The 23,326-nt window shown below is 46.2% G+C and overlaps 40 non-coding genes across 40 annotated transcripts; all 40 read right to left on the bottom strand.

The window, feature by feature from the left end:
- Positions 1 to 1,268: 1,268 nt before the first annotated feature.
- Positions 1,269 to 1,358, bottom strand: Trnam-cau (transfer RNA methionine (anticodon CAU)). The gene is given in 2 exon segments: positions 1,269 to 1,304; positions 1,322 to 1,358. It is a non-coding gene; the product is annotated as a tRNA-Met (tRNA).
- A 234-nt stretch (positions 1,359 to 1,592) lies between these two features.
- On the bottom strand, positions 1,593 to 1,682 carry Trnam-cau (transfer RNA methionine (anticodon CAU)). The gene is given in 2 exon segments: positions 1,593 to 1,628; positions 1,646 to 1,682. It is a non-coding gene; the product is annotated as a tRNA-Met (tRNA).
- Positions 1,683 to 1,916: 234 nt separating this feature from the next.
- Trnam-cau (transfer RNA methionine (anticodon CAU)) lies at positions 1,917 to 2,006 on the bottom strand. Its single transcript is given in 2 exon segments — positions 1,917 to 1,952; positions 1,970 to 2,006. It is a non-coding gene; the product is annotated as a tRNA-Met (tRNA).
- Positions 2,007 to 2,240: 234 nt separating this feature from the next.
- On the bottom strand, positions 2,241 to 2,330 carry Trnam-cau (transfer RNA methionine (anticodon CAU)). Its single transcript is given in 2 exon segments — positions 2,241 to 2,276; positions 2,294 to 2,330. It is a non-coding gene; the product is annotated as a tRNA-Met (tRNA).
- Positions 2,331 to 2,564: 234 nt separating this feature from the next.
- Trnam-cau (transfer RNA methionine (anticodon CAU)) lies at positions 2,565 to 2,654 on the bottom strand. The gene is given in 2 exon segments: positions 2,565 to 2,600; positions 2,618 to 2,654. It is a non-coding gene; the product is annotated as a tRNA-Met (tRNA).
- Positions 2,655 to 3,698: 1,044 nt separating this feature from the next.
- On the bottom strand, positions 3,699 to 3,788 carry Trnam-cau (transfer RNA methionine (anticodon CAU)). Its single transcript is given in 2 exon segments — positions 3,699 to 3,734; positions 3,752 to 3,788. It is a non-coding gene; the product is annotated as a tRNA-Met (tRNA).
- A 720-nt stretch (positions 3,789 to 4,508) lies between these two features.
- Trnam-cau (transfer RNA methionine (anticodon CAU)) lies at positions 4,509 to 4,598 on the bottom strand. Its single transcript is given in 2 exon segments — positions 4,509 to 4,544; positions 4,562 to 4,598. It is a non-coding gene; the product is annotated as a tRNA-Met (tRNA).
- A 72-nt stretch (positions 4,599 to 4,670) lies between these two features.
- Positions 4,671 to 4,760, bottom strand: Trnam-cau (transfer RNA methionine (anticodon CAU)). The gene is given in 2 exon segments: positions 4,671 to 4,706; positions 4,724 to 4,760. It is a non-coding gene; the product is annotated as a tRNA-Met (tRNA).
- A 71-nt stretch (positions 4,761 to 4,831) lies between these two features.
- Positions 4,832 to 4,921, bottom strand: Trnam-cau (transfer RNA methionine (anticodon CAU)). The gene is given in 2 exon segments: positions 4,832 to 4,867; positions 4,885 to 4,921. It is a non-coding gene; the product is annotated as a tRNA-Met (tRNA).
- A 234-nt stretch (positions 4,922 to 5,155) lies between these two features.
- Positions 5,156 to 5,245, bottom strand: Trnam-cau (transfer RNA methionine (anticodon CAU)). Its single transcript is given in 2 exon segments — positions 5,156 to 5,191; positions 5,209 to 5,245. It is a non-coding gene; the product is annotated as a tRNA-Met (tRNA).
- A 1,204-nt stretch (positions 5,246 to 6,449) lies between these two features.
- On the bottom strand, positions 6,450 to 6,539 carry Trnam-cau (transfer RNA methionine (anticodon CAU)). Its single transcript is given in 2 exon segments — positions 6,450 to 6,485; positions 6,503 to 6,539. It is a non-coding gene; the product is annotated as a tRNA-Met (tRNA).
- Positions 6,540 to 6,611: 72 nt separating this feature from the next.
- Trnam-cau (transfer RNA methionine (anticodon CAU)) lies at positions 6,612 to 6,701 on the bottom strand. Its single transcript is given in 2 exon segments — positions 6,612 to 6,647; positions 6,665 to 6,701. It is a non-coding gene; the product is annotated as a tRNA-Met (tRNA).
- A 396-nt stretch (positions 6,702 to 7,097) lies between these two features.
- Trnam-cau (transfer RNA methionine (anticodon CAU)) lies at positions 7,098 to 7,187 on the bottom strand. The gene is given in 2 exon segments: positions 7,098 to 7,133; positions 7,151 to 7,187. It is a non-coding gene; the product is annotated as a tRNA-Met (tRNA).
- A 1,528-nt stretch (positions 7,188 to 8,715) lies between these two features.
- Trnam-cau (transfer RNA methionine (anticodon CAU)) lies at positions 8,716 to 8,805 on the bottom strand. Its single transcript is given in 2 exon segments — positions 8,716 to 8,751; positions 8,769 to 8,805. It is a non-coding gene; the product is annotated as a tRNA-Met (tRNA).
- Positions 8,806 to 9,039: 234 nt separating this feature from the next.
- Positions 9,040 to 9,129, bottom strand: Trnam-cau (transfer RNA methionine (anticodon CAU)). Its single transcript is given in 2 exon segments — positions 9,040 to 9,075; positions 9,093 to 9,129. It is a non-coding gene; the product is annotated as a tRNA-Met (tRNA).
- A 234-nt stretch (positions 9,130 to 9,363) lies between these two features.
- Trnam-cau (transfer RNA methionine (anticodon CAU)) lies at positions 9,364 to 9,453 on the bottom strand. Its single transcript is given in 2 exon segments — positions 9,364 to 9,399; positions 9,417 to 9,453. It is a non-coding gene; the product is annotated as a tRNA-Met (tRNA).
- Positions 9,454 to 9,687: 234 nt separating this feature from the next.
- On the bottom strand, positions 9,688 to 9,777 carry Trnam-cau (transfer RNA methionine (anticodon CAU)). Its single transcript is given in 2 exon segments — positions 9,688 to 9,723; positions 9,741 to 9,777. It is a non-coding gene; the product is annotated as a tRNA-Met (tRNA).
- A 234-nt stretch (positions 9,778 to 10,011) lies between these two features.
- Positions 10,012 to 10,101, bottom strand: Trnam-cau (transfer RNA methionine (anticodon CAU)). The gene is given in 2 exon segments: positions 10,012 to 10,047; positions 10,065 to 10,101. It is a non-coding gene; the product is annotated as a tRNA-Met (tRNA).
- Positions 10,102 to 11,145: 1,044 nt separating this feature from the next.
- Positions 11,146 to 11,235, bottom strand: Trnam-cau (transfer RNA methionine (anticodon CAU)). Its single transcript is given in 2 exon segments — positions 11,146 to 11,181; positions 11,199 to 11,235. It is a non-coding gene; the product is annotated as a tRNA-Met (tRNA).
- Positions 11,236 to 11,793: 558 nt separating this feature from the next.
- On the bottom strand, positions 11,794 to 11,883 carry Trnam-cau (transfer RNA methionine (anticodon CAU)). The gene is given in 2 exon segments: positions 11,794 to 11,829; positions 11,847 to 11,883. It is a non-coding gene; the product is annotated as a tRNA-Met (tRNA).
- Positions 11,884 to 11,955: 72 nt separating this feature from the next.
- Trnam-cau (transfer RNA methionine (anticodon CAU)) lies at positions 11,956 to 12,045 on the bottom strand. Its single transcript is given in 2 exon segments — positions 11,956 to 11,991; positions 12,009 to 12,045. It is a non-coding gene; the product is annotated as a tRNA-Met (tRNA).
- Positions 12,046 to 12,116: 71 nt separating this feature from the next.
- Trnam-cau (transfer RNA methionine (anticodon CAU)) lies at positions 12,117 to 12,206 on the bottom strand. The gene is given in 2 exon segments: positions 12,117 to 12,152; positions 12,170 to 12,206. It is a non-coding gene; the product is annotated as a tRNA-Met (tRNA).
- Positions 12,207 to 12,440: 234 nt separating this feature from the next.
- Trnam-cau (transfer RNA methionine (anticodon CAU)) lies at positions 12,441 to 12,530 on the bottom strand. Its single transcript is given in 2 exon segments — positions 12,441 to 12,476; positions 12,494 to 12,530. It is a non-coding gene; the product is annotated as a tRNA-Met (tRNA).
- Positions 12,531 to 13,734: 1,204 nt separating this feature from the next.
- On the bottom strand, positions 13,735 to 13,824 carry Trnam-cau (transfer RNA methionine (anticodon CAU)). The gene is given in 2 exon segments: positions 13,735 to 13,770; positions 13,788 to 13,824. It is a non-coding gene; the product is annotated as a tRNA-Met (tRNA).
- Positions 13,825 to 14,220: 396 nt separating this feature from the next.
- Trnam-cau (transfer RNA methionine (anticodon CAU)) lies at positions 14,221 to 14,310 on the bottom strand. The gene is given in 2 exon segments: positions 14,221 to 14,256; positions 14,274 to 14,310. It is a non-coding gene; the product is annotated as a tRNA-Met (tRNA).
- A 72-nt stretch (positions 14,311 to 14,382) lies between these two features.
- Trnam-cau (transfer RNA methionine (anticodon CAU)) lies at positions 14,383 to 14,472 on the bottom strand. The gene is given in 2 exon segments: positions 14,383 to 14,418; positions 14,436 to 14,472. It is a non-coding gene; the product is annotated as a tRNA-Met (tRNA).
- A 71-nt stretch (positions 14,473 to 14,543) lies between these two features.
- Positions 14,544 to 14,633, bottom strand: Trnam-cau (transfer RNA methionine (anticodon CAU)). The gene is given in 2 exon segments: positions 14,544 to 14,579; positions 14,597 to 14,633. It is a non-coding gene; the product is annotated as a tRNA-Met (tRNA).
- Positions 14,634 to 15,839: 1,206 nt separating this feature from the next.
- Trnam-cau (transfer RNA methionine (anticodon CAU)) lies at positions 15,840 to 15,929 on the bottom strand. Its single transcript is given in 2 exon segments — positions 15,840 to 15,875; positions 15,893 to 15,929. It is a non-coding gene; the product is annotated as a tRNA-Met (tRNA).
- Positions 15,930 to 16,973: 1,044 nt separating this feature from the next.
- Positions 16,974 to 17,063, bottom strand: Trnam-cau (transfer RNA methionine (anticodon CAU)). The gene is given in 2 exon segments: positions 16,974 to 17,009; positions 17,027 to 17,063. It is a non-coding gene; the product is annotated as a tRNA-Met (tRNA).
- Positions 17,064 to 18,269: 1,206 nt separating this feature from the next.
- Trnam-cau (transfer RNA methionine (anticodon CAU)) lies at positions 18,270 to 18,359 on the bottom strand. Its single transcript is given in 2 exon segments — positions 18,270 to 18,305; positions 18,323 to 18,359. It is a non-coding gene; the product is annotated as a tRNA-Met (tRNA).
- A 720-nt stretch (positions 18,360 to 19,079) lies between these two features.
- On the bottom strand, positions 19,080 to 19,168 carry Trnam-cau (transfer RNA methionine (anticodon CAU)). Its single transcript is given in 2 exon segments — positions 19,080 to 19,115; positions 19,133 to 19,168. It is a non-coding gene; the product is annotated as a tRNA-Met (tRNA).
- A 234-nt stretch (positions 19,169 to 19,402) lies between these two features.
- Trnam-cau (transfer RNA methionine (anticodon CAU)) lies at positions 19,403 to 19,492 on the bottom strand. Its single transcript is given in 2 exon segments — positions 19,403 to 19,438; positions 19,456 to 19,492. It is a non-coding gene; the product is annotated as a tRNA-Met (tRNA).
- A 721-nt stretch (positions 19,493 to 20,213) lies between these two features.
- Trnam-cau (transfer RNA methionine (anticodon CAU)) lies at positions 20,214 to 20,303 on the bottom strand. Its single transcript is given in 2 exon segments — positions 20,214 to 20,249; positions 20,267 to 20,303. It is a non-coding gene; the product is annotated as a tRNA-Met (tRNA).
- Positions 20,304 to 20,374: 71 nt separating this feature from the next.
- Positions 20,375 to 20,464, bottom strand: Trnam-cau (transfer RNA methionine (anticodon CAU)). The gene is given in 2 exon segments: positions 20,375 to 20,410; positions 20,428 to 20,464. It is a non-coding gene; the product is annotated as a tRNA-Met (tRNA).
- A 234-nt stretch (positions 20,465 to 20,698) lies between these two features.
- Trnam-cau (transfer RNA methionine (anticodon CAU)) lies at positions 20,699 to 20,788 on the bottom strand. Its single transcript is given in 2 exon segments — positions 20,699 to 20,734; positions 20,752 to 20,788. It is a non-coding gene; the product is annotated as a tRNA-Met (tRNA).
- A 396-nt stretch (positions 20,789 to 21,184) lies between these two features.
- Trnam-cau (transfer RNA methionine (anticodon CAU)) lies at positions 21,185 to 21,274 on the bottom strand. Its single transcript is given in 2 exon segments — positions 21,185 to 21,220; positions 21,238 to 21,274. It is a non-coding gene; the product is annotated as a tRNA-Met (tRNA).
- Positions 21,275 to 21,346: 72 nt separating this feature from the next.
- Trnam-cau (transfer RNA methionine (anticodon CAU)) lies at positions 21,347 to 21,436 on the bottom strand. The gene is given in 2 exon segments: positions 21,347 to 21,382; positions 21,400 to 21,436. It is a non-coding gene; the product is annotated as a tRNA-Met (tRNA).
- Positions 21,437 to 21,508: 72 nt separating this feature from the next.
- On the bottom strand, positions 21,509 to 21,598 carry Trnam-cau (transfer RNA methionine (anticodon CAU)). Its single transcript is given in 2 exon segments — positions 21,509 to 21,544; positions 21,562 to 21,598. It is a non-coding gene; the product is annotated as a tRNA-Met (tRNA).
- A 72-nt stretch (positions 21,599 to 21,670) lies between these two features.
- On the bottom strand, positions 21,671 to 21,760 carry Trnam-cau (transfer RNA methionine (anticodon CAU)). Its single transcript is given in 2 exon segments — positions 21,671 to 21,706; positions 21,724 to 21,760. It is a non-coding gene; the product is annotated as a tRNA-Met (tRNA).
- A 1,044-nt stretch (positions 21,761 to 22,804) lies between these two features.
- On the bottom strand, positions 22,805 to 22,893 carry Trnam-cau (transfer RNA methionine (anticodon CAU)). Its single transcript is given in 2 exon segments — positions 22,805 to 22,840; positions 22,858 to 22,893. It is a non-coding gene; the product is annotated as a tRNA-Met (tRNA).
- Positions 22,894 to 23,326: the final 433 nt, after the last annotated feature.

Below are 23,326 nucleotides of genomic sequence, written 5' to 3'. Positions count from 1 at the left end.
AACTTCAAATAGTTCTATTGAGATAAAAATGATTCTGACGCGCTGCCTACTGCGCGACAGAGGCGTCGAAGCAATGGCAATAGAAGAATATCGCAACGTTAACAAAACAAGTAACAACTTTCTCAAAAAGAAACGTTGCCCCGGGTGAGGATCGAACTCACGATCTCCAGATAGCTCCATTGAGGGGATTATGTGTCTGACGCGCTGCCTACTGCGCTACCGAGGCTTTGAACCCAGGGCAATAGAAGAATATCGCAACGTTAACAAAACAAGTATCAACTTTCTCAAAAGGAAACATTGCCCCGGGTGAGGATCGAACTCACGACCTTCAGATAGCTCTATTGAGAGGATTATGAGACTGACGCGCTGCCTACTGCGCTACCGATGCTTCGAACCATATTCTATAGAAGAATATCTCAACGTTAACAAAACAAGTAACAACTTTTTCGAAAAATAACGTTGCCCCGGGTGAGGATCGAACTAACGACCTCCAGATAGCTCTATTGAGAGGATTATGAGACTAACGCGCTGCCTACTGTGCTACCCAGGCTTCGAACCAATGGCAACAGAAGAATATCGCAACGTTAACAAAACAAGTAACAACTTTCTCAAACAGAAACGATGCCCCGGGTGAGGATCGAACTCACGATATCCAGATAGCTCCATTAAGAGGATTATGAGACTGACGTGCTGCCTACTGCGCTACCGATGCTTTGAAGCCAGGGCAATAGAAGAATATCGCAACGTTAACAAAACAAGTAACAACTTTCTCAAAAGGAAACGTTGCCCCGGGTGAGGATCGAACTCATGACCTTCAGATAGCTCTATAGAGAGGATTATGAGACTGACGCGCTGCCTACTGCGCTGCCGAGGCTTTGAACCCAGGGCAATAGAAGAATATCGCAACGTTAACAAAACAAGTAACAACTTTCTCAAAAGGAAACATTGCGCCGGGTGAGGATCGAACTCACGACCTTCAGATAGCTCTATCGAGAGGATTATGAGACTGACGCACTGCCTACTGCGCTACCGAGGCTTCTAACTAATGGCAATAGAAGGATATCGCAACGTTAACAAAACAAGTAACAACTTTCTCAAAAAGAAACGCTGCGCCGGGTGAGGATCGAACACGGTCTCCAGATAGCTCCATTGAGAGGATTATGAGACTGACGCGCTGCCTACTGCGCTACCGAGGCTTTGAACCCAGGGCAATAGAAGAATATCGCAACGTTAACAAAACAAGTAACAACTTTCTCAAAAGGAAACATTGCCCCGGGTGAGGATCGAACTCACGACCTTCAGATAGCTCTATCGAGAGGATTATGAGACTGACGCACTGCCTACTGCGCTACCGAGGCTTCTAACTAATGGCAATAGAAGGATATAGCAACGTTAACAAAACAAGTAACAACTTTCTCAAAAAGAAACGCTGCGCCGGGTGAGGATCGAACTCACGGTCTCCAGATAGCTCCATTGAGAGGATTATGAGACTGACGCGCTGCCTACTGCGCTACCGAGGCTTTGAACCCAGGGCAATAGAAGAATATCGCAACGTTAACAAAACAAGTAACAACTTTCTCAAAAGGAAACGTTGCCCCGGGTGAGGATCGAACTCACGACCTTCAGATAGCTCTATTGAGAGGATTATGAGACTGACGCACTGCCTACTGCGCTACCGAGGCTTCTAACTAATGGCAATAGAAGGATATCGCAACGTTAACAAAACAAGTAACAACTTTCTCAAAAAGAAACGCTGCGCCGGGTGAGGATCGAACTCACGGTCTCCAGATAGCTCCATTGAGAGGATTATGAGACTGACGCGCTGCCTACTGCGCTACCGAGGCTTTGAACCCAGGGCAATAGAAGAATATCGCAACGTTAACAAAACAAGTAACAACTTTCTCAAAAGGAAACGTTGCCCCGGGTGAGGATCGAACTCACGACCTTCAGATAGCTCTATTGAGAGGATTATGAGACTGACGCACTGCCTACTGCGCTACCGAGGCTTCTAACTAATGGCAATAGAAGGATATCGCAACGTTAACAAAACAAGTAACAACTTTCTCAAAAAGAAACGCTGCGCCGGGTGAGGATCGAACTCACGGTCTCCAGATAGATCCATTGAGAGGATTATGAGACTGACGCGCTGCCAACTGCGCTACCGAGGCTTTGAACCCAGGGCAATAGAAGAATATCGCAACGTTAACAAAACAAGTAACAACTTTCTCAAAAGGAAACATTGCCCCGGGTGAGGATCGAACTCACGACCTTCAGATAGCTCTATCAAGAGGATTATGAGACTGACGCACTGCCTACTGCGCTACCGAGGCTTCTAACTAATGGCAATAGAAGGATATCGCAACGTTAACAAAACAAGTAACAACTTTCTCAAAAAGAAACGCTGCGCCGGGTGAGGATCGAACTCACGGTCTCCAGATAGCTCCATTGAGAGGATTATGAGACTGACGCGCTGCCTACTGCGCTACCGAGGCTTTGAACCCAGGGATATAGAAGAATATCGCAACGTTAACAAAACAAGTAACAACTTTCTCAAAAGTAAACGTTGCCCCGGGTGAGGATCGAACTCACGACCTTCAGATAGCTCTATTGAGAGGATTATGAGACTGACGCGCTGCCTACTGCGCTACCGAGGCTTCGAACCAATGGCAATAGAAGAATATCGCAACGTTAACAAAACAAGTAACAACTTTCTCAAAAAGAAACGTTGCCGCGGGTGAGGATCGAACTCACGACCTTCAGATAGCTCTATAGAGAAGATTATGAGACTGACGCGCTGCCTACTGCGCTACCGAGGCTTCGAACCAATGGCAATAGAAGAATATCGCAACGTTAACCAAACAAGTAACAACTTTCTCAAAAAGAAACGTTGCCCCGGGTGAGGATCGAGCTGGCGATCTCCAGATAGCTCCATTGAGGGGATTATGTGTCTGACGCGCTGCCTACTGCGCTACCGAGGCTTTGAACCCAGGGCAATAGAAGAATATCGCAACGTTAACAAAACAAGTGACAACTTTCTCAAAAGGAAACATTGCCCCGGGTGAGGATCGAACTCACGACCTTCAGATAGCTCTATTGAGAGGATTATGAGACTGACGCGCTGCCTACTGCGCTACCGATGCTTCGAACCACATTCTATAGAAGAATATCTCAACGTTAACAAAACAAGTAACAACTTTTTCGAAAAATAACGTTGCCCCCGGTGAGGATCGAACTAACGACCTCCAGATAGCTCTATTGAGAGGATTATGAGACTAACGCGCTGCCTACTGTGCTACCCAGGCTTCGAACCAATGGCAACAGAAGAATATCGCAACGTTAACAAAACAAGTAACAACTTTCTCAAAGAGAAACGATGCCCCGGGTGAGGATCGAACTCACGATATCCAGATAGCTCCATTAAGAGGATTATGAGACTGACGTGCTGCCTACTGCGCTACCGATGCTTTGAAGCCAGGGCAATAGAAGAATATCGCAACGTTAACAAAACAAGTAACAACTTTCTCAAAAGGAAACGTTGCCCCGGGTGAGGGTCGAACTCATGACCTTCAGATAGCTCTATAGAGAGGATTATGAGACTGACGCGCTGCCTACTGCGCTGCCGAGGCTTTGAACCCAGGGCCATAGAAGAATATCGCAACGTTAACAAAACAAATAACAACTTTCTCAAAAGGAAACATTGCCCCGGGTGAGGATCGAACTCACGACCTTCAGATAGCTCTATCGAGAGGATTATGAGACTGACGCACTGCCTACTGCGCTACCGAGGCTTCGAACCAATTTCTATAGAAGAATATCTCAACGTTAACAAAACAAGTAACAACGTTTTCGAAAAATAACGTTGCCCCGTGTGAGGATCGAACTAACGACCTCCAGATAACTCTATTGAGAGGATTATGAGACTAACGCGCTGCCTACTGTGCTACCCAGGCTTCGAACCAATGGCAACAGAAGAATATCGCAACGTTAACAAAACAAGTAACAACTTTCTCAAAAAGAAACGTTGCCCCGGGTGAGGATCGAACTCACGAAATCCAGATAGCTCCATTGAGAGGATTATGAGAATGACGCGCTGCCTACTGCGCTACCGAGGCTAGGAACCCAGGGCAATAGCAGAATATCGCAACGTTAACAAAACAAGTAACAACTTTCTCAAAAATAAACGCTGCCCCGGGTGAGGATCGAACTCACGGTCTCCAGATAGCTCCATTGAGAGGATTATGAGACTAACGCGCTGCCTACTGTGCTACCCAGGCTTCGAACCAATGGCAACAGAAGAATATCGCAACGTTAACAAAACAAGTAACAACTTTCTCAAAAAGAAACGATGCCCCGGGTGAGGATCGAACTCACGATATCCAGATAGCTCCATTAAGAGAATTATGAGACTGACGTGCTGCCTACTGCGCTACCGATGCTTTGAAGCCAGGGCAATAGAAGAATATCGCAACGTTAACAAAACAAGTAACAACTTTCTCAAAAGGAAACGTTGCCCCGGGTGAGGATCGAACTCACGACCTTCAGATAGCTCTATAGAGAGGATTATGAGACTGACGCGCTGCCTACTGCGCTACCGAGGCTTCTAACTAACGGCAATAGAAGAATATCGCAACGTTAACAAAACAAGTAACAACTTTCTCAAAAATAAACGCTGCCCCGGGTGAGGATTGAACTCACGGTCTCCAGATAGCTCCATTGAGAGGATTATGAGACTGACGCGCTGCCCACTGCGCTACCGAGGCTTTGAACCCAGGTCAATAGAAGAATATCGCAACGTTAATAAACAAGTAACAACTTTCTCAAAAGGAAACGTTGCCCCGGGTGAGGATCGAACTCACGACCTTCAGATAGCTCTATTGAGAGGATTATGAGACTGACGCGCTGCCTACTGCGCTACCGAGGCTTCGAACCAATGGCAATAGAAGAATATCGCAACGTTAACAAAACAAGTAACAACTTTCTCAAAAAGAAATGTTGCCCCGGGTGAGGATCGAACTCACGATCTCCAGATAGCTCCATTGAGAGGATTATGTGTCTGACGTGCTGCCTACTGCGCTACCGAGGCTTTGAACCCAGGGCAATAGAAGAATATCGCAACGTTAACAAAACAAGTAACAATTTTCTCAAGAGGAAACATTGCCCCGGGTGAGGATCGAACTCATGACCTTCAGATAGCTCTATTGAGAGGATTATGAGACTGACGCGCTGCCTACTGCGCTACCGAGGCTTCGAACCAATTTCTATAGAAGAATATCTCAACGTTAACAAAACAAGTAACAACTTTTTCGAAAAATAACGTTGCCGCGGGTGAGGATCGAACTAACGACCTCCAGATAGCTCTATAGAGAGGATTATGAGACTGACGCGCTGCCTACTGCGCTACCGAGGCTTCTAACTAATGGCAATAGAAGAATATCGCAACGTTAACAAAACAAGTAACAGCTTTCTCAAAAAGAAACGTTGCCCCGGGTGAGGATCGAACTCACGGTCTCCAGATAGCTCCATTGAGAGGATTATGAGACTGACGCGCTGCCTACTGTGCTACCCAGGCTTCGAACCAATGGCAACAGAAGAATATCGCAACGTTAACAAAACAAGTAACAACTTTCTCAAAAAGAAACGTTGCCCCGGGTGAGGATCGAACTCACGATATCCAGATAGCTCCATTGAGAGGATTATGAGACTGACGTGCTGCCTACTGCGCTACCGAGGCTTTGAAGCCAGGGCAATAGAAGAATATCGCAACGTTAACAAAACAAGTAACAGTTTTCTCAAAAGGAAACGTTGCCCCGGGTGAGGATCGAACTCACAACCTTCAGATAGCTCTATAGAGAGGATTATGAGACTGACGCGCTGCCTACTGCGCTTCCGAGGCTTCTAACTAATGGCAATAGAAGAATATCGCAACGTTAACAAAACAAGTAACAACTTTCTCAAAAAGAAACGCTGCCCCGGGTGAGGATCGAACTCACGGTCACCAGATAGCTCCATTGAGAGGATTATGAGACTGACGCGCTGCCTACTGCGCTACCAAGGCTTTGAACCCAGGGCAATAGAAGAATATCGCAACGTTAACAAAACAAGTAACAACTTTCTCAAAAGGAAACGTTCCCCCGGGTGAGGATCGAACTCACGACCTTCAGATAGCTCTATTGAGAGGATTATGAGACTAGCGCTCTCTACTGCGCTACCGAGGCTTCGAACCAATGGCAATAGAAGAATATCGCAACGTTAACAAAACAAACAACAACTTTCTCAAAAAGAAACGTTGCCCCGGGTGAGGATCGAACTCACGATCTCCAGATAGCTCCATTGAGGGGATTATGTGTCTGACGCGCTGCCTACTGCGCTACCGAGGCTTTGAGCCCAGGGCAATAGAAGAATATCGCAACGTTAACAAAACAAGTAACAACTTTCTCAAAAGGAAACATTGCCCCGGGTGAGGATCGAACTCACGACCTTCAGATAGCTCTATTGAGAGGATTATGAGACTGACGCGCTGCCTACTGCGCTACCGAGGCTTCGAACCAATTTCAATAGAAGAATATCTCAACGTTAACAAAACAAGTAACAACTTTTTCGAAAAATAACGTTGCCCCGGGTGAGGATCGAACTCACGACCTTCAGATAGCTCTATTGAGAGGATTATGAGACTGACACGCTGCCTACTGCGCTACCGAGGCTTTGAACCCAGGGCAATAGAAGAATATCGCAACGTTAACAAAACAAGTAACAACTTTCTCAAAAAGAAACGTTGCCCCGGGTGAGGATCGAACTCACGACCTTCAGATAGCTCTATTGAGAGGATTATGAGACTGACGCGCTGCCTACTGCGCTACCGATGCTTCGAACCAATGGCAATAGAAGAATATCGCAACGTTAACAAAACAAGTAACAACTTTCTCAAAAAGAAACGCTGCGCCGGGTGAGGATCGAACTCACAGTCTCCAGATAGCTCCATTGAGAGGATTATGAGACTGACGCGCTGCCTACTGCGCTACCGACGCTTTGAACCCAGGGCAATAGAAGAATATCGCAACGTTAACAAAACAAGTAACAACTTTCTCAAAAGGAAACGTTGCCCCGGGTGAGGATCGAACTCACGACCTTCAGATAGCTCTATTGAGAGGATTATGAGACTGACGCGCTGCCTACTGCGCTACCGAGGCTTCGAACCAATGGCAATAGAAGAATATCGCAACGTTAACAAAACAAGTAACAACTTTCTCAAAAAGAAACGTTGCCCCGGGTGATGATCGAACTCACGACCTTCAGATAGCTCTATAGAGAAGATTATGAGACTGACGCGCTGCCTACTGCGCTACCGAGGCTTCGAACCAATGGCAATAGAAGAATATCGCAACGTTAACAAAACAAGTAACACCTTTTTCAAAAAATAACGTAGCCACGATTGAGGATCGATCTCACTAACTTCAAATAGTTCTATTGAGATAAAAATGATTCTGACGCGCTGCCTACTGCGCGACAGAGGCGTCGAAGCAATGGCAATAGAAGAATATCGCAACGTTAACAAAACAAGTAACAACTTTCTCAAAAAGAAACGTTGCCCCGGGTGAGGATCGAACTCACGATCTCCAGATAGCTCCATTGAGGGGATTATGTGTCTGACGCGCTGCCTACTGCGCTACCGAGGCTTTGAACCCAGGGCAATAGAAGAATATCGCAACGTTAACAAAACAAGTATCAACTTTCTCAAAAGGAAACATTGCCCCGGGTGAGGATCGAACTCACGACCTTCAGATAGCTCTATTGAGAGGATTATGAGACTGACGCGCTGCCTACTGCGCTACCGATGCTTCGAACCATATTCTATAGAAGAATATCTCAACGTTAACAAAACAAGTAACAACTTTTTCGAAAAATAACGTTGCCCCGGGTGAGGATCGAACTAACGACCTCCAGATAGCTCTATTGAGAGGATTATGAGACTAACGCGCTGCCTACTGTGCTACCCAGGCTTCGAACCAATGGCAACAGAAGAATATCGCAACGTTAACAAAACAAGTAACAACTTTCTCAAACAGAAACGATGCCCCGGGTGAGGATCGAACTCACGATATCCAGATAGCTCCATTAAGAGGATTATGAGACTGACGTGCTGCCTACTGCGCTACCGATGCTTTGAAGCCAGGGCAATAGAAGAATATCGCAACGTTAACAAAACAAGTAACAACTTTCTCAAAAGGAAACGTTGCCCCGGGTGAGGATCGAACTCATGACCTTCAGATAGCTCTATAGAGAGGATTATGAGACTGACGCGCTGCCTACTGCGCTGCCGAGGCTTTGAACCCAGGGCAATAGAAGAATATCGCAACGTTAACAAAACAAGTAACAACTTTCTCAAAAGGAAACATTGCGCCGGGTGAGGATCGAACTCACGACCTTCAGATAGCTCTATCGAGAGGATTATGAGACTGACGCACTGCCTACTGCGCTACCGAGGCTTCTAACTAATGGCAATAGAAGGATATCGCAACGTTAACAAAACAAGTAACAACTTTCTCAAAAAGAAACGCTGCGCCGGGTGAGGATCGAACACGGTCTCCAGATAGCTCCATTGAGAGGATTATGAGACTGACGCGCTGCCTACTGCGCTACCGAGGCTTTGAACCCAGGGCAATAGAAGAATATCGCAACGTTAACAAAACAAGTAACAACTTTCTCAAAAGGAAACATTGCCCCGGGTGAGGATCGAACTCACGACCTTCAGATAGCTCTATCGAGAGGATTATGAGACTGACGCACTGCCTACTGCGCTACCGAGGCTTCTAACTAATGGCAATAGAAGGATATAGCAACGTTAACAAAACAAGTAACAACTTTCTCAAAAAGAAACGCTGCGCCGGGTGAGGATCGAACTCACGGTCTCCAGATAGCTCCATTGAGAGGATTATGAGACTGACGCGCTGCCTACTGCGCTACCGAGGCTTTGAACCCAGGGCAATAGAAGAATATCGCAACGTTAACAAAACAAGTAACAACTTTCTCAAAAGGAAACGTTGCCCCGGGTGAGGATCGAACTCACGACCTTCAGATAGCTCTATTGAGAGGATTATGAGACTGACGCACTGCCTACTGCGCTACCGAGGCTTCTAACTAATGGCAATAGAAGGATATCGCAACGTTAACAAAACAAGTAACAACTTTCTCAAAAAGAAACGCTGCGCCGGGTGAGGATCGAACTCACGGTCTCCAGATAGCTCCATTGAGAGGATTATGAGACTGACGCGCTGCCTACTGCGCTACCGAGGCTTTGAACCCAGGGCAATAGAAGAATATCGCAACGTTAACAAAACAAGTAACAACTTTCTCAAAAGGAAACGTTGCCCCGGGTGAGGATCGAACTCACGACCTTCAGATAGCTCTATTGAGAGGATTATGAGACTGACGCACTGCCTACTGCGCTACCGAGGCTTCTAACTAATGGCAATAGAAGGATATCGCAACGTTAACAAAACAAGTAACAACTTTCTCAAAAAGAAACGCTGCGCCGGGTGAGGATCGAACTCACGGTCTCCAGATAGATCCATTGAGAGGATTATGAGACTGACGCGCTGCCAACTGCGCTACCGAGGCTTTGAACCTAGGGCAATAGAAGAATATCGCAACGTTAACAAAACAAGTAACAACTTTCTCAAAAGGAAACATTGCCCCGGGTGAGGATCGAACTCACGACCTTCAGATAGCTCTATCAAGAGGATTATGAGACTGACGCACTGCCTACTGCGCTACCGAGGCTTCTAACTAATGGCAATAGAAGGATATCGCAACGTTAACAAAACAAGTAACAACTTTCTCAAAAAGAAACGCTGCGCCGGGTGAGGATCGAACTCACGGTCTCCAGATAGCTCCATTGAGAGGATTATGAGACTGACGCGCTGCCTACTGCGCTACCGAGGCTTTGAACCCAGGGATATAGAAGAATATCGCAACGTTAACAAAACAAGTAACAACTTTCTCAAAAGGAAACGTTGCCCCGGGTGAGGATCGAACTCACGACCTTCAGATAGCTCTATTGAGAGGATTATGAGACTGACGCGCTGCCTACTGCGCTACCGAGGCTTCGAACCAATGGCAATAGAAGAATATCGCAACGTTAACAAAACAAGTAACAACTTTCTCAAAAAGAAACGTTGCCGCGGGTGAGGATCGAACTCACGACCTTCAGATAGCTCTATAGAGAAGATTATGAGACTGACGCGCTGCCTACTGCGCTACCGAGGCTTCGAACCAATGGCAATAGAAGAATATCGCAACGTTAACCAAACAAGTAACAACTTTCTCAAAAAGAAACGTTGCCCCGGGTGAGGATCGAGCTGGCGATCTCCAGATAGCTCCATTGAGGGGATTATGTGTCTGACGCGCTGCCTACTGCGCTACCGAGGCTTTGAACCCAGGGCAATAGAAGAATATCGCAACGTTAACAAAACAAGTGACAACTTTCTCAAAAGGAAACATTGCCCCGGGTGAGGATCGAACTCACGACCTTCAGATAGCTCTATTGAGAGGATTATGAGACTGACGCGCTGCCTACTGCGCTACCGATGCTTCGAACCACATTCTATAGAAGAATATCTCAACGTTAACAAAACAAGTAACAACTTTTTCGAAAAATAACGTTGCCCCCGGTGAGGATCGAACTAACGACCTCCAGATAGCTCTATTGAGAGGATTATGAGACTAACGCGCTGCCTACTGTGCTACCCAGGCTTCGAACCAATGGCAACAGAAGAATATCGCAACGTTAACAAAACAAGTAACAACTTTCTCAAAGAGAAACGATGCCCCGGGTGAGGATCGAACTCACGATATCCAGATAGCTCCATTAAGAGGATTATGAGACTGACGTGCTGCCTACTGCGCTACCGATGCTTTGAAGCCAGGGCAATAGAAGAATATCGCAACGTTAACAAAACAAGTAACAACTTTCTCAAAAGGAAACGTTGCCCCGGGTGAGGGTCGAACTCATGACCTTCAGATAGCTCTATAGAGAGGATTATGAGACTGACGCGCTGCCTACTGCGCTGCCGAGGCTTTGAACCCAGGGCCATAGAAGAATATCGCAACGTTAACAAAACAAATAACAACTTTCTCAAAAGGAAACATTGCCCCGGGTGAGGATCGAACTCACGACCTTCAGATAGCTCTATCGAGAGGATTATGAGACTGACGCACTGCCTACTGCGCTACCGAGGCTTCGAACCAATTTCTATAGAAGAATATCTCAACGTTAACAAAACAAGTAACAACGTTTTCGAAAAATAACGTTGCCCCGTGTGAGGATCGAACTAACGACCTCCAGATAACTCTATTGAGAGGATTATGAGACTAACGCGCTGCCTACTGTGCTACCCAGGCTTCGAACCAATGGCAACAGAAGAATATCGCAACGTTAACAAAACAAGTAACAACTTTCTCAAAAAGAAACGTTGCCCCGGGTGAGGATCGAACTCACGAAATCCAGATAGCTCCATTGAGAGGATTATGAGAATGACGCGCTGCCTACTGCGCTACCGAGGCTAGGAACCCAGGGCAATAGCAGAATATCGCAACGTTAACAAAACAAGTAACAACTTTCTCAAAAATAAACGCTGCCCCGGGTGAGGATCGAACTCACGGTCTCCAGATAGCTCCATTGAGAGGATTATGAGACTAACGCGCTGCCTACTGCGCTACCGATGCTTTGAAGCCAGGGCAATAGAAGAATATCGCAACGTTAACAAAACAAGTAACAACTTTCTCAAAAGGAAACGTTGCCCCGGGTGAGGATCGAACTCACGACCTTCAGATAGCTCTATAGAGAGGATTATGAGACTGACGCGCTGCCTACTGCGCTACCGAGGCTTCTAACTAACGGCAATAGAAGAATATCGCAACGTTAACAAAACAAGTAACAACTTTCTCAAAAATAAACGCTGCCCCGGGTGAGGATTGAACTCACGGTCTCCAGATAGCTCCATTGAGAGGATTATGAGACTGACGCGCTGCCCACTGCGCTACCGAGGCTTTGAACCCAGGTCAATAGAAGAATATCGCAACGTTAATAAACAAGTAACAACTTTCTCAAAAGGAAACGTTGCCCCGGGTGAGGATCGAACTCACGACCTTCAGATAGCTCTATTGAGAGGATTATGAGACTGACGCGCTGCCTACTGCGCTACCGAGGCTTCGAACCAATGGCAATAGAAGAATATCGCAACGTTAACAAAACAAGTAACAACTTTCTCAAAAAGAAATGTTGCCCCGGGTGAGGATCGAACTCACGATCTCCAGATAGCTCCATTGAGAGGATTATGTGTCTGACGTGCTGCCTACTGCGCTACCGAGGCTTTGAACCCAGGGCAATAGAAGAATATCGCAACGTTAACAAAACAAGTAACAATTTTCTCAAGAGGAAACATTGCCCCGGGTGAGGATCGAACTCATGACCTTCAGATAGCTCTATTGAGAGGATTATGAGACTGACGCGCTGCCTACTGCGCTACCGAGGCTTCGAACCAATTTCTATAGAAGAATATCTCAACGTTAACAAAACAAGTAACAACTTTTTCGAAAAATAACGTTGCCGCGGGTGAGGATCGAACTAACGACCTCCAGATAGCTCTATAGAGAGGATTATGAGACTGACGCGCTGCCTACTGCGCTACCGAGGCTTCTAACTAATGGCAATAGAAGAATATCGCAACGTTAACAAAACAAGTAACAGCTTTCTCAAAAAGAAACGTTGCCCCGGGTGAGGATCGAACTCACGGTCTCCAGATAGCTCCATTGAGAGGATTATGAGACTGACGCGCTGCCTACTGTGCTACCCAGGCTTCGAACCAATGGCAACAGAAGAATATCGCAACGTTAACAAAACAAGTAACAACTTTCTCAAAAAGAAACGTTGCCCCGGGTGAGGATCGAACTCACGATATCCAGATAGCTCCATTGAGAGGATTATGAGACTGACGTGCTGCCTACTGCGCTACCGAGGCTTTGAAGCCAGGGCAATAGAAGAATATCGCAACGTTAACAAAACAAGTAACAGTTTTCTCAAAAGGAAACGTTGCCCCGGGTGAGGATCGAACTCACAACCTTCAGATAGCTCTATAGAGAGGATTATGAGACTGACGCGCTGCCTACTGCGCTTCCGAGGCTTCTAACTAATGGCAATAGAAGAATATCGCAACGTTAACAAAACAAGTAACAACTTTCTCAAAAAGAAACGCTGCCCCGGGTGAGGATCGAACTCACGGTCACCAGATAGCTCCATTGAGAGGATTATGAGACTGACGCGCTGCCTACTGCGCTACCAAGGCTTTGAACCCAGGGCAATAGAAGAATATCGCAACGTTAACAAAACAAGTAACAACTTTCTCAAAAGGAAACGTTCCCCCGGGTGAGGATCGAACTCACGACCTTCAGATAGCTCTATTGAGAGGATTATGAGACTAGCGCTCTCTACTGCGCTACCGAGGCTTCGAACCAATGGCAATAGAAGAATATCGCAACGTTAACAAAACAAACAACAACTTTCTCAAAAAGAAACGTTGCCCCGGGTGAGGATCGAACTCACGATCTCCAGATAGCTCCATTGAGGGGATTATGTGTCTGACGCGCTGCCTACTGCGCTACCGAGGCTTTGAGCCCAGGGCAATAGAAGAATATCGCAACGTTAACAAAACAAGTAACAACTTTCTCAAAAGGAAACATTGCCCCGGGTGAGGATCGAACTCACGACCTTCAGATAGCTCTATTGAGAGGATTATGAGACTGACGCGCTGCCTACTGCGCTACCGAGGCTTCGAACCAATTTCTATAGAAGAATATCTCAACGTTAACAAAACAAGTAACAACTTTTTCGAAAAATAACGTTGCCCCGGGTGAGGATCGAACTAACGACCTCCAGATAGCTCTATTGAGAGGATTATGTGACTAACGCGCTGCCTACTGTGCTACCCAGGCTTTGAACCAATTGCAACAGAAGAATATCGCAACGTTAACAAAACAAGTAACAACTTTCTCAAAAAGAAACGATGCCCCGGGTGAGGATCGAACTCACGATATCCAGATAGCTCCATTAAGAGAATTATGAGACTGACGTGCTGCCTACTGCGCTACCGATGCTTTGAAGCCAGGGCAATAGAAGAATATCGCAACGTTAACAAAACAAGTAATAACTTTCTCAAAAGGAAACGTTGCCCCGGGTGAGGATCGAACTCACGACCTTCAGATAGCTCTATAGAGAGGATTATGAGACTGACGCGCTGCCTACTGCGCTACCGAGGCTTCTAACTAACGGCAATAGAAGAATATCGCAACGTTAACAAAACAAGTAACAACTTTCTCAAAAATAAACGCTGCCCCGGGTGAGGATCGAACTCACGGTCTCCAGATAGCTCCATTGAGAGGATTATGAGACTGACGCGCTGCCCACTGCGCTACCGAGGCTTTGAACCCAGGTCAATAGAAGAATATCGCAACGTTAATAAACAAGTAACAACTTTCTCAAAAGGAAACGTTGCCCCGGGTGAGGATCGAACTCACGACCTTCAGATAGCTCTATTGAGAGGATTATGAGACTGACGCGCTGCCTACTGCGCTACCGAGGCTTCGAACCAATGGCAATAGAAGAATATCGCAACGTTAACAAAACAAGTAACAACTTTCTCAAAAAGAAACGTTGCCCCGGGTGAGGATCGAACTCACGATCTCCAGATAGCTCCATTGAGAGGATTATGTGTCTGACGTGCTGCCTACTGCGCTACCGAAGCTTTGAACCCAGGGCAATAGAAGAATATCGCAACGTTAACAAAACAAGTAACAACTTTCTCAAGAGGAAACATTGCCCCGGGCGAGGATCGAACTCACGACCTTCAGATAGCTCTATTGAGAGGATTATGAGACTGACGCGCTGCCTACTGCGCTACCGAGGTTTCGAACCAATTTCTATAGAAGAATATCTAAACGTTAACAAAACAAGTAACAACTTTTTCGAAAAATAACGTTGCCGCGGGTGAGGATCGAACTAACGACCTCCAGATAGCTCTATTGAGAGGATTATGAGACTAACGCGCTGCCTACTGTGCTACCCAGGCTTCGAACTAATGGCAATAGAAGAATATCGCAACGTTAACAAAACAAGTAACAACTTTCTCAAAAAGAAACGTTGCCCCGGGTGAGGATCGAACTCACGATCTCCAGATAGCTCCATTGAGAGGATTATGTGTCTGACGTGCTGCCTACTGCGCTACCGAAGCTTTGAACCCAGGGCAATAGAAGAATATCGCAACGTTAACAAAACAAGTAACAACTTTCTCAAGAGGAAACATTGCCCCGGGCGAGGATCGAACTCACGACCTTCAGATAGCTCTATTGAGAGGATTATGAGACTGACGCGCTGCCTACTGCGCTACCGAGGTTTCGAACCAATTTCTATAGAAGAATATCTAAACGTTAACAAAACAAGTAACAACTTTTTCGAAAAATAACGTTGCCGCGGGTGAGGATCGAACTAACGACCTCCAGATAGCTCTATTGAGAGGATTATGAGACTAACGCGCTGCCTACTGTGCTACCCAGGCTTCGAACTAATGGCAATAGAAGAATATCGCAACGTTAACAAAACAAGTAACAACTTTCTCAAAAAGAAACGCGGCCCCGGGTGAGGATCGAACTCACGGTCTCCAGATAGCTCCATTGAGAGAATTATGAGACTGACGCGCTGCCTACTGCGCTACCGAGGCTTTGAACCCAGGGCAATAGAAGAATATCGCAACGTTAACAAAACAAGTAACAACTTTCTCAAAAAGAAACGTTGCCCCGGGTGAGGATCGAACTCACGACCTTCAGATAGCTCTATTGAGAGGATTATGAGACTGACGCGCTGCCTACTGCGCTACCGAGGCTTCGAACCAATGGCAATAGAAGAATATCGCAACGTTTACAAAACAAGTAACAACTTTCTCAAAAAGAAACGCTGCCCCGTGTGAGGATCGAACTCACGGTCTCCAGATAGCTCCATTGAGAGGATTATGAGACTGACGCTCTGCCTACTGCGCTAACGAGGCTTTGAACCCAGGGCAATAGAAGAATATCGCAACGTTAACAACACAAGTAACAACTTTCTCAAAAGGAAACGCTGCCCCGTGTGAGGATCGAACTCACGGTCTCCAGATAGCTCCATTGAGAGGATTATGAGACTGACGCTCTGCCTACTGCGCTAACGAGGCTTTGAACCCAGGGCAATAGAAGAATATCGCAACGTTAACAACACAAGTAACAACTTTCTCAAAAGGAAACGTTGCTCCGGGTGAGGATCGAACTCCCGACCTTCAGATAGCTCTATTGAGAGGATTATGAGACTGACGCGCTGCCTACTGCGCTACCGAGGCTTCGAACCAATGGCAATAGAAGAATATCGCAACGTTTACAAAACAAGTAAGAACTTTCTCAAAAAGAAACGTTGCCCCGGGTGAGGATCGAACTCACGATCTCCAGATAACTCTATTGAGAGGATTATGAGACTAACGCGCTGCCTACTGTGCTACCCAGGCTTCGAACCAATGGCAACAGAAGAATATCGCAACGTTAACTAAACAAGTAACAACTTTCTCAAAAAGAAACGTTGCCCCGGGTGAGGATCGAACTCACGAAATCCAGATAGCTCCATTGAGAGGATTATGAGAATGACGCGCTGCCTACTGCGCTACCGAGGCTAGGAACCCAGGGCAATAGCAGAATATCGCAACGTTAACAAAACAAGTAACAACTTTCTCAAAAAGAAACGTTGCCCCGGGTGAGGATCGAACTCACGATCTCCAGATAACTCTATTGAGAGGATTATGAGACTAACGCGCTGCCTACTGCGCTACCCAGGCTTCGAACCAATGGCAACAGAAGAATATCGCAACGTTAACTAAACAAGTAACAACTTTCTCAAAAAGAAACGTTGCCCCGGGTGAGGATCGAACTCACGACCTTCAGATAGCTCTATTGAGAGGATTATGAGACTGACGCGCTGCCTACTGCGCTACCGAGGCTTCGAACCAATGGCAATAGAAGAATATCGCAACGTTAACAAAACAAGTAACAACTTTCTCAAAAAGAAACGTTGCCCCGGGTGAGGATCGAACTCACGATCTCCAGATAGCTCCATTGAGAGGATTATGTGTCTGACGTGCTGCCTACTGCGCTACCGAAGCTTTGAACCCAGGGCAATAGAAGAATATCGCAACGTTAACAAAACAAGTAACAACTTTCTCAAGAGGAAACATTGCCCCGGGCGAGGATCGAACTCACGACCTTCAGATAGCTCTATTGAGAGGATTATGAGACTGACGCGCTGCCTACTGCGCTACCGAGGTTTCGAACCAATTTCTATAGAAGAATATCTAAACGTTAACAAAACAAGTAACAACTTTTTCGAAAAATAACGTTGCCGCGGGTGAGGATCGAACTAACGACCTCCAGATAGCTCTATTGAGAGGATTATGAGACTAACGCGCTGCCTACTGTGCTACCCAGGCTTCGAACTAATGGCAATAGAAGAATATCGCAACGTTAACAAAACAAGTAACAACTTTCTCAAAAAGAAACGTTGCCCCGGGTGAGGATCGAACTCACGATCTCCAGATAGCTCCATTGAGAGGATTATGTGTCTGACGTGCTGCCTACTGCGCTACCGAAGCTTTGAACCCAGGGCAATAGAAGAATATCGCAACGTTAACAAAACAAGTAACAACTTTCTCAAGAGGAAACATTGCCCCGGGCGAGGATCGAACTCACGACCTTCAGATAGCTCTATTGAGAGGATTATGAGACTGACGCGCTGCCTACTGCGCTACCGAGGTTTCGAACCAATTTCTATAGAAGAATATCTAAACGTTAACAAAACAAGTAACAACTTTTTCGAAAAATAACGTTGCCGCGGGTGAGGATCGAACTAACGACCTCCAGATAGCTCTATTGAGAGGATTATGAGACTAACGCGCTGCCTACTGTGCTACCCAGGCTTCGAACTAATGGCAATAGAAGAATATCGCAACGTTAACAAAACAAGTAACAACTTTCTCAAAAAGAAACGCGGCCCCGGGTGAGGATCGAACTCACGGTCTCCAGATAGCTCCATTGAGAGAATTATGAGACTGACGCGCTGCCTACTGCGCTACCGAGGCTTTGAACCCAGGGCAATAGAAGAATATCGCAACGTTAACAAAACAAGTAACAACTTTCTCAAAAAGAAACGTTGCCCCGGGTGAGGATCGAACTCACGACCTTCAGATAGCTCTATTGAGAGGATTATGAGACTGACGCGCTGCCTACTGCGCTACCGAGGCTTCGAACCAATGGCAATAGAAGAATATCGCAACGTTTACAAAACAAGTAACAACTTTCTCAAAAAGAAACGCTGCCCCGTGTGAGGATCGAACTCACGGTCTCCAGATAGCTCCATTGAGAGGATTATGAGACTGACGCTCTGCCTACTGCGCTAACGAGGCTTTGAACCCAGGGCAATAGAAGAATATCGCAACGTTAACAACACAAGTAACAACTTTCTCAAAAGGAAACGCTGCCCCGTGTGAGGATCGAACTCACGGTCTCCAGATAGCTCCATTGAGAGGATTATGAGACTGACGCTCTGCCTACTGCGCTAACGAGGCTTTGAACCCAGGGCAATAGAAGAATATCGCAACGTTAACAACACAAGTAACAACTTTCTCAAAAGGAAACGTTGCTCCGGGTGAGGATCGAACTCCCGACCTTCAGATAGCTCTATTGAGAGGATTATGAGACTGACGCGCTGCCTACTGCGCTACCGAGGCTTCGAACCAATGGCAATAGAAGAATATCGCAACGTTTACAAAACAAGTAAGAACTTTCTCAAAAAGAAACGTTGCCCCGGGTGAGGATCGAACTCACGATCTCCAGATAGCTCCATTGAGGGGATTATGTGTCTGACGCGCTGCCTACTGCGCTACCGAGGCTTTGAACCCAAGGCAATAGAAGAATATCGCAACGTTAACAAAACAAGTAACAACTTTCTCAAAAGGAAACATTGCCCCGGGTGAGGATCGAACTCACGACCTTCAGATAGCTCTATTGAGAGGATTATGAGACTGACGCGCTGCAACTGCGCTACCGAGGCTTCGAACCAATTTCTATAGAAGAATATCTCAACGTTAACAAAACAAGTAACAACTTTTTCGAAAAATAACGTTGCCCCGGGTGAGGATCGAAATAACGACCTCCAGATAGCTCTATTGAGAGGATTATGAGACTAACGCGCTGCCTACTGTGCTACCCAGGCTTCGAACCAATGGCAACAGAAGAATATCGCAACGTTAACAAAACAAGTAACAACTTTCTCAAACTGAAACGTTGCCCCGGGTGAGGATCGAACTCACGACCTTCAGATTGCTCTATAGAGAGGATTATGAGACTGACGCGCTGCCTACTGCGCTACCGAGGCTGCTAAGTAATGGCAATAGAAGAATATCGCAACGTTAACAAAACAAGTAACAGCTTTCTCAAAAAGAAACGTTGCCCCGGGTGAGGATCGAACTCACGGTCTCCAGATAGCTCCATTGAGGGGATTATGTGTCTGACGCGCTGCCTACTGCGCTACAGAGGCGTCGAAGCAATGGCAATAGATGAATATCGCAACTTTAACAAAAAAAAGAAAAAGACTTTTCATAAAATAACTTTAACCCGGGTGAGGATCGAACTCACGACCTTCAGATAGCTCTATTGAGAGGATTATGAGACTGATGCGCTGAATACTGCGCTACCGAGGCGTCGAAACCATGGCAATAGAAGAATATTGCAAAATTAACAAAACAAGTAACAACTTTCTCAAAAAGAAACGTTGCCCCGGGTGAGGATCGAACTCACGACCTTCATATAGCTCTATAGAGAGGATTATGAGACTGACGCGCTGCCTACTGCGCTACCGAGGCTTTGAACCCAGGGCAATAGAAGAATATCGCAAGGTTAACAAAACAAGTAACAACTTTCTCAAAAGGAAACGTTGCCCCGGGTGAGGATCGAACTCACGACCTTCAGATAGCTCTATAGAGAGGATTATGAGACTGACGTGCTGCCTACTGCGCTACCGAGGCTTCTAACTAATGGCAATAGAAGAATATCGCAACGTTAACAAAACAAGTAACAACTTTCTCAAAAAGAACCGTTGCCCCGGGTGAGGATCGAACTCACGGTCTCCAGATAGCTCCATTGAGAGGATTATGAGACTGACGCGCTGCCTACTGCGCTACCGAGGCTTTGAACCCAGGTCAATAGAAGAATATCGCAACGTTAATAAACAAGTAACAACTTTCTCAAAAGGAAACGTTGCCCCGGGTGAGGATCGAACTCACGACCTTCAGATAGCTCTATTGAGAGGATTATGAGACTGACGCGCTGCCTACTGCGCTACCGAGGCTTCGAACCAATGGCAATAGAAGAATATCGCAACGTTAACAAAACAAGTAACAACTTTCTCAAAAAGAAACGTTGCCCCGGGTGAGGATCGAACTCACGATCTCCAGAGAGCTCCATTAAGAGGATTATGTGTCTGACGTGCTGCCTACTGCGCTACCGAGGCTTTGAACCCAGGGCAATAGAGGAATATCGCAACGTTAACAAAACAACAAACAACTTTCTCAAAAGGAAACATTGCCCCGGGTGAGGATCGAACTCACGACCTTCAGATAGCTCTATTGAGAGGATTATGAGACTAACGCGCTGCCTACTGCGCTACCGAGGCTTCGAACCAATTTCTATAGAAGAATATCTCAACGTTAACAAAACAAGTAACAACTTTTTCGAAAAATAACGTTGCCCCGGGTGAGGATCGAACTAACGACCTCCAGATAGCTCTATTGAGAGGATTATGAGACTAACGCGCTGCCTACTGTGCTACCCAGGCTTCGAACCAATGGCAACAGAAGAATATCGCAACGTTAACAAAACAAGTAACAACTTTCTCAAAAAGAAACGTTGCCCCGGGTGAGGATCGAACTCACGATATCCAGATAGCTCCATTGAGAGGATTATGAGACTGACGTGCTGCCTACTGCGCTACCGAGGCTTTGAACCCAGGGCAATAGAAGAATATCGCAACGTTAACAAAACAAGTAACAACTTTCTCAAAAGGAAATGTTGCCTCGGGTGAGGATCGAACTCACGACCTTCAGATAGCTCTATTGAGAGGATTATGAGACTGACGCGCTGCCTACTGCGCTACCGAGGCTTCGAACCAATGGCAATAGAAGAATATCGCAACGTTAACAAAACAAGTAACAACTTTCTCAAAAAGAAACGTTGCCCCGGGTGAGGATCGAACTCACGACCTTTAGATAGCTCTATTGAGAGGATTATGAGACTGACGCGCTGCCTACTGCGCTACCGAGGCTTCGAACCAATGGCAATAGAAGAATATCGCAACGTTAACAAAACAAGTAACAACTTTCTCAAAAGGAAACGTTGCCCCGGGTGAGGATCGAACTCACGACCTTCAGATAGCTCTATAGAGAGGATTATGAGACTGACGCGCTGCCTACTGCGCTACCGAGGCTTCTAACTAACGGCAATAGAAGAATATCGCAACGTTAACAAAACAAGTAACAACTTTCTCAAGAGGAAACATTGCCCCGGGTGAGGATCGAACTCACGACCTTCAGATAGCTCTATTGAGAGGATTATGAGACTGACGCGCTGCCTACTGCGCTACCGAGGCTTCGAATCAATTTCTATAGAAGAATATCTCAACGTTAACAAAACAAGTAACAACTTTTTCGAGAAATAACGTTGCCGCGGGTGAGGATCGAACTAACGACCTCCAGATAGCTCTATTGAGAGGATTATGAGACTAACGCGCTGCCTACTGTGCTACCCAGGCTTCGAACTAATGGCAATAGAAGAATATCGCAACGTTAACAAAACAAGTAACAACTTTCTCAAAAAGAAACGCTGCCCCGGGTGAGGATCGAACTCACGGTCTCCAGATAGCTCCATTGAGAGAATTATGAGACTGACGCGCTGCCTACTGCGCTATCGAGGCTTTGAACCCAGGGCAATAGAAGAATATCGCAACGTTAACAAAACAAGTAACAACTTTCTCAAAAGGAAACGTCGCCCCGGGTGAGGATCGAACTCACGACCTTCAGATAGCTCTATTGAGAGGATTATGAGACTAACGCGCTGCCTACTGAGCTACCGAGGCTTCGAACCGATGGCAATAGAAGAATATCGCAACGTTTACAAAACAAGTAACAACTTTCTCAAAAAGAAACGCTGCCCCGTGTGAGGATCGAACTCACGGTCTCCAGATAGCTCCATTGAGAGGATTATGAGACTGACGCTCTGCCTACTGCGCTAACGAGGCTTTGAACCCAGGGCAATAGAAGAATATCGCAACGTTAACAACACAAGTAACAACTTTCTCAAAAGGAAACGTTGCTCTGGGTGAGGATCGAACTCCCGACCTTCAGATAGCTCTATTGAGAGGATTATGAGACTGACGCGCTGCCTACTGCGCTACCGAGGCTTCGAACCAATGGCAATAGAAGAATATCGCAACGTTTACAAAACAAGTAAGAACTTTCTCAAAAAGAAACGTTGCCCCGGGTGAGGATCGAACTCACGATCTCCAGATAGCTCCATTGAGGGGATTATGTGTCTGACGCGCTGCCTACTGCGCTACCGAGGCTTTGAACCCAAGGCAATAGAAGAATATCGCAACGTTAACAAAACAAGTAACAACTTTCTCAAAAGGAAACATTGCCCCGGGTGAGGATCGAACTCACGACCTTCAGATAGCTCTATTGAGAGGATTATGAGACTGACGCGCTGCAACTGCGCTACCGAGGCTTCGAACCAATTTCTATAGAAGAATATCTCAACGTTAACAAAACAAGTAACAACTTTTTCGAAAAATAACGTTGCCCCGGGTGAGGATCGAAATAACGACCTCCAGATAGCTCTATAGAGAGGATTATGAGACTGACGCGCTGCCTACTGCGCTACCGAGGCTGCTAACTAATGGCAATAGAAGAATATCGCAACGTTAACAAAACAAGTAACAACTTTCTCAAACTGAAACGTTGCCCCGGGTGAGGATCGAACTCACGGTCTCCAGATAGCTCCATTGAGAGGATTATGAGACTGACGCGCTGCTACTGCGCTACCGAGGCTTCGAAACCATGGCAATAGAAGAACATCGCAACGTTAACAAAACAAGTAACAACTTCCTCAAAAAGAAACGTTGCCCCGGGTGAGGATCGAACTCACGACCTTCAGATAG

The sequence above is a fragment of the Argiope bruennichi genome, chromosome 8, assembly GCF_947563725.1.
Source record: "Argiope bruennichi chromosome 8, qqArgBrue1.1, whole genome shotgun sequence".
In the NCBI taxonomy this organism is placed as follows: domain Eukaryota; kingdom Metazoa; phylum Arthropoda; class Arachnida; order Araneae; family Araneidae; genus Argiope; species Argiope bruennichi.
This window is presented reverse-complemented; position numbering and strand designations above follow the sequence as displayed.